Source organism: Etheostoma spectabile, unplaced genomic scaffold, assembly GCF_008692095.1.
Source record: "Etheostoma spectabile isolate EspeVRDwgs_2016 unplaced genomic scaffold, UIUC_Espe_1.0 scaffold378, whole genome shotgun sequence".
NCBI classification, from domain to species: Eukaryota; Metazoa; Chordata; class Actinopteri; order Perciformes; family Percidae; genus Etheostoma; species Etheostoma spectabile.
The window spans coordinates 366,583-372,452 of NW_022605595.1; the positions used below are offsets into that span (position 1 = coordinate 366,583).

General features: G+C 39.5%; 2 protein-coding genes across 3 annotated transcripts in view; one reads left to right on the top strand and one right to left on the bottom strand.

The window, feature by feature from the left end:
• The window catches only part of LOC116686444 (oocyte zinc finger protein XlCOF7.1-like), a 588,898-nt gene that overhangs the window by 223,410 nt on the left and 359,618 nt on the right, over positions 1–5,870 (top strand). The gene's annotated exons all lie outside the window — the stretch shown is intronic.
• LOC116686451 (oocyte zinc finger protein XlCOF6-like) overlaps positions 1–5,870 on the bottom strand; it is a 36,432-nt gene that overhangs the window by 10,513 nt on the left and 20,049 nt on the right. The window lies entirely within an intron of this gene.

Here is a 5,870-nt window from a genome sequence, read left to right on the forward strand (position 1 = left end):
AAGCTGCTCTCCATCCTGACTGCTCCACAGTTCCTCCTGCTCCTCTTTAATGTGTGGGGGGGATTCTGGCTCTTCCTGGTCCACACTGGAGCTACACTCCTTCTGCTCAGGGGGAACCTCTTCTTTAACCACCAACAGCCGCTGCACCACTAAAGAAAACAGGAAACACACATAGACGTCAGGAAACAGAATCAAGACAGATTCTAATCAATAATAATGGTAAAAACATTGCATTTCTATCCTGGCATCTGCTGGAAACTTTTTTTCTTAGCTCTATAAATGTTATTCCCCATCCACATCTCAAAGCTGCAATCTACGGTCAAGGCTAAACTTGGCTTCCTATATAGAAACTATTCCACTTTCACCCCTTCTGCCAAACTCACTCTTATAAGGATGACCATTCTCACCATGTTTGATTATGGTGACACAATATACAGGGCTGCATGCAATAGCACTCTATCAAAATTCGACACTCTCTACCACTCTGTTTTCCCGTTTGCCAACAAACACCACTGCACCCTTTATCCACTATTCAACCAGCTACACATTTGTAACATTTCTCCCTTTCTTAGTCACCCATGCACCTGTGCACATATTTTAACTGTGTTCATGTAAAGCACTTTGAATTGCCCTGTTGCTGAAATGTGCTTTACAAATAAAGCTGCCTTGCTTTGCTTTGCCAACAGTTGTTAGAAATCAAACAAACTAGAGCTTAAAAAGATTGACCACTTATTTTTAACAACTATTAAATTAATCACCAACTATTTTGGTAACCAATTAATCAGTTTGAGTTTTCTTTTAAGGAAAAAGGTAAATCTCTGATGGCAGCTTTGAAAATATGGAAATTTTCTGGTTTCTTCTCTCCTCTGTGACCGTAAACTAAATACCTTTGAGTTTTGGACAAAACAAGACATTTGAAAACGTCATCGTTAGCTTTGGCAAACACTGATCCACATTTTTTAAAATCATTTTCTGACATTTTAGAGACTTAACATATAATCCATTACTCCAGAAAAAATTACACAGATTAATCAACAATGTACATAATTGTTAGTTGCAGCCATAAAACAAACCTGAGCTGCTGAATGGATGTTCTCCTGTGTGGATTCTCACATGACTTTTCAAACACCAACTCTTGCCAAATCTTTTCCCATAGTCAAAGAGGCTGAAGGATTTCTTAGTATTACATCCATCTTTTTCCAGAGAGTTCAAACCTGACGGACGTTCTCTGGTCTCCTTCCAAAAATCACTAAGAACACTACCTCCCGTATCTGGTTGTAAAAGTGGATGTGAGTTCCTGGCTGGTTCTGGTCCTCCACAGTCCTCTCCATCAGCTTCAGTTTCCATGTGTTGAGTTTCTATGCTGGCTGGAGGCTCTGCGTCTCTGTTCTCCGTTTGACTCTGATGACGTTGCAATGGCTTACGACCAACACATTTATGTATTTTGAGCTGTCGAGGAGAAGTGAATCTTCGGTCACAACCACTGCAGCTGTGTTGCTGCTCCCCTGTGTGAGTTCTCATGTGTCTTTTCAGTTGTCCACTTTCAGTAAAAGCTTTACCACAGTCAGAGCAGCTGAAAGGTTTTTCCCCCGTGTGGACTCTCATGTGCGTCTGTAAATGTCCACTCCGTGCAAAACCTTTCTTACAGACTGAGCAGATGAAAGGTCTCTCTCCTGTATGAGTTATCATGTGTCTCTTCAGGCTTCCCTTCGTTCCAAATCTTCTCTCACAATCAGAGCAACTCAATTTGTTCTCATCTGCACTACATCTTGACTGATTTTTTGAAGGGTTTAACCCTGACTGAGGCTCTGCCTCTCGGTTCTCCTCACTTTGACCCTGATGAAGCTGTGACGACTGACGACATTTGTGTGTTTTGAACGGCGAATGCCAGGCAAATGTTTTGTGACAAACACTGCAGCTAAATGGTTTTTCTCCTGTGTGGATTCTCATGTGTGTCTGTAAATTTCCACTCCGTGTAAAACATTTCTTACAGACTGAGCAGCTGAAAGCTTTTTCTCCTGTGTGATTTATCATGTGAGTCTTCAGACTTCCCTTGGTTCCAAATCTTTTACCACACTCAGAGCAGCTAAATGTTTTCTCATCAGCATTACATCTTAAACCATTCACACTGCAGTTAAATTGTTTTTCTCCCATATGAGTTCTCATGTGTGTCTTCAGTTGTCCATTTTCAGTGAAAGCTTTACCACATGCAGAGCAGCTGAAAGGCTTCTCTCCTGTGTGGATTCTCATGTGTTTTTTTAAACTTCCACTCTGCGTAAAACTTTTCTTACAGACTGAGCAGGTGAAAAGTTTCTCTCCTGTGTGAGTTATTATGTGTCTAGTCAGACTTCCCTTTTGGCCAAATCTCCTCCCACACTCAGAGCAGCTGAATGTTTTCTTACATCTTGAATCATGTTTCAGAGAGTTTAAAGCTGACTGAGGTTCTCTGGTCTCCTTCCAATCAGCACTGTCATCAGTCTCAGGTTCAGAAGACTCTCCAGTCTGGTCTTCAGTCTCTGGTTGTAAAAGTGGATGTGAGTTCCCTGCTGGTTCTGGTCCTCCACAGTCCTCTCCATCAGATTCTGTTTCCATGTGTTGAGTGTGTCTCTGATGAAGCTGTGAGGACTGAGCTTCCTCTTCATCATCTTCACTCTTCACAAGGACAGGAGTGAATGGGAACTTGGTGATATCAGCCTCCTCCAGCCCTTGAAGCTGCTCTCCCTCCTGACTGCTCCACAGTTCCTCCTGCTCCTCTTTAATGTGTGGGGGGGGCTCTGACTCCTGCTGGTCCACACTGGAGATACACTCCTGCTGCTTCTCTTCACCAACTATCTGTTCTATGTCTGAAATACAGAAATACAAGTATTTATTTACTATATATTTTTAAATATTTATTATTGTTTTTTTAAATGTTTCAACAAAAACAAGTTCCTTCCTGAGACTATTTCGCAGAGCCAACATCATTGCCTTTGGAGCTTAGCGCTGCCCAAGATGATTGTAATTGGTTTAAAGAAATGCAAACAAGCAAGAGCGTATTTTTCTCCTATTCCAGAATGCATTTGTGGTATAAACTACAAAATTTACATATCTAGCAATGACTATCTTTAACATAACCTGTAACAGCCAAATATGTTGGTTTGAGTATTAGGATGTTGGGCGTTCCTTGTCGCTGGGGACAAGGATATAAAGGTAGGATCCAAACTGTAGTAAGGGTAAAGAAATGTTGACCGTTGTACTGCTGTGACGCTAAACCATTAACTTAAAGCTGCATTATATCTGATCTCCTGCTGGGGGAGACTCATTAAAGCTGCATTTTAAATATTTGAATCGTTTGACGGCCCTACTTCTAATGATGCCATGAGACGACTCCGGCCCCTAGCAGCAGAGAGGGCCGTCACTAGGGCCCGGAAGAGCAATGCCTGCCCCCCCCATCAAAAAAGCCCACAGCTAAACTCCATCTCAACCCGCACTCTCTTTGTGTGAAGCTGCAGACGTTTCAGGACAATTAAATCAGACAAAGAAACTGAGAGGATGTCTAGTTTGTCTGTGTTTTTGTGTCTCTACATTCTTTCTTTCTTTTTTTTTAAATCCTCTGTTAAACGTTTTATAGAGACTTTTAGGGGTTCTATTTTTAAGATTGTTTTTTAGGGCTTTTCCCATTATTATCTTTATAATAGTAGTGACAGTGCATAGACACGAAAGGGGAGAGACATGCAGCAAAGGGACTCGAACCTGGGCCGCTGTAGGACTCAGTCTACATGGAGGGGGGGGGGCTCTTTTATATTTATTTATTCACCTGTTTTTGCTAATGTTTTGCACTGAAAGTACAACGTTCAATTTCATTCTGCATTGACATTAAAGACTATTCTATTCAGCTAAATATCTCACAGCAGTCATCATCTGACCTGGATGGTTGAGACAGTGCGAGGACGTGTTGTCCCTGGGGCTCCAGTCCATGTTCAAGTCTCTGTGACCATAACATCCAACGTCCGTCTGGCACCGTCCTCCTCGAGTTTTCCTCGACCTGCGCTGAGAAAAAAACATGCAACTTACATACAATAACACGTGTTGATGTCTTTTCAATCCAAATGTGAAGAAATGGAGCCCATCTCTCCGAGACTCTTCACACCGAATATAAACCACTCAGCCACTTTAAATAATACATTATCTGCAAAAACAGTCCCTGCAGCTGATGTGAGCCCTGCTGGTCTCGGTTCAGTCCGGGCTGATGAAAACCAGACTCACTCATGGCTTTGTTTTTCCTGGAATCTTATTTATTCTTAAAAATAAAATAAAAAACTCTAAATATTGCGTTAAAATCCTAGTGACCCGCGTTACTGAGATTTTAACGAGTATAATATTATAGAAATGTAATTAGTAATGTATGTGTATATATATTTCTATATATTTTAATATATAATATAATATATATAGAATATTATATTTATTAATTTAATAATATAATATATTAAAAAATACATACTAAAAATTATAATAATAAAATGTAATAATTTAATATATTATATATAGCATATATAATGTGTATATCTATGTATACAGTATATAATGTAAATAGTACTGCGTTATATTACTGCGTTACAGCAAAAAGGAATATACTACTGTAATTGCGTTACTTTTGTAACGCTGATTAATCAACGATTAATCGATGCTGAACCGGATTCTCGTGTCGGACTCGGTGTGAAAGGGTTAACCTTTAACATCTCACTTCCTCTTCCGTTGTTGTTCTTTTCGAGCCAGGCCTTTAGCAGGAGCTAGCTGCAGCTAAAGCTAACGGCTAACAGCTAACGGCTAACGGTAGCCTAGCAGTGATAACCGCGTTTCCGGTCAGAGGAAGAAACCAACCTGCTCCGCGTGGCGTTGTTCCAGGTGTTTATAAAACCACATCCGGCCGTCTGGGGCGTCTCTTTCTCCACGAAACGTCGGAATCTTACGTTTCTTCTTCGTGTTTTTTTGGAGGGATGAATCATCCCCGTCTGTACAGGAGACTTCCGCCTGTCGCCCTTCAAAATAAAACCTTCTGAAAATCGATCAACAGAATAGAATTTTTATCATTGAGTCTGTTTAATGCACACCAATATTCCACTATTATTATTATTATTATTACTATTATTATTATTATTATTATTGTTATTATTATTATTATTATTATTATTATTATTATTATTATTGTTATTATTATTAGTAGTAGTAGTAGCAGTAGTAATATTATGACTTTGTTACAGGTATTTAACAGCTGATTAAATACTAATAATATTAATGTTTCCTTTATTAGTCCCGCAAGGGTAAATTACAGTTTACACTCTGTTGTTGTTACACATTACACACATGCTCCTGGGGAGGGGGGGGGGGGGGGGCACGGCACTTCTCAGCCTATACATACACTAATAGAGAGAGTCGGGGGGGGGGCACATCCGCATCGGATTGGATCAAATCTTTAAAATGGGTTGTTCAAAAGGCAATGAAGGAATCTGAAATCAGATCAGATCACGGAGTCCAATCCTAGTTTTAATCTGGATCAAACCCTCAGTCTGGGTTGTTCAAACCTTGTCAGTAGGATTTGGATAATTTTGATCCAAAAAAACAGGATTATCCTGATCCCAACAGGGGGTAGGATTTCCAGGTGGATTCCAGCACAAAAACTTAGTAAAACTTTAAAATGGTCAAATAATACATTTGCATCATTTAGTGTATATACTTTTCATATTTTGCACTTGACTTGTTTAACCTTGGTTAAGTTTAGTAAAGTAAAAAATAAAATAAAAATAAAAATTATCTTGTCCTCATGGAACAATCCCCAAACAGATTTAAATAACACAAATAAATACAAAATAATAATATATATCTCATTC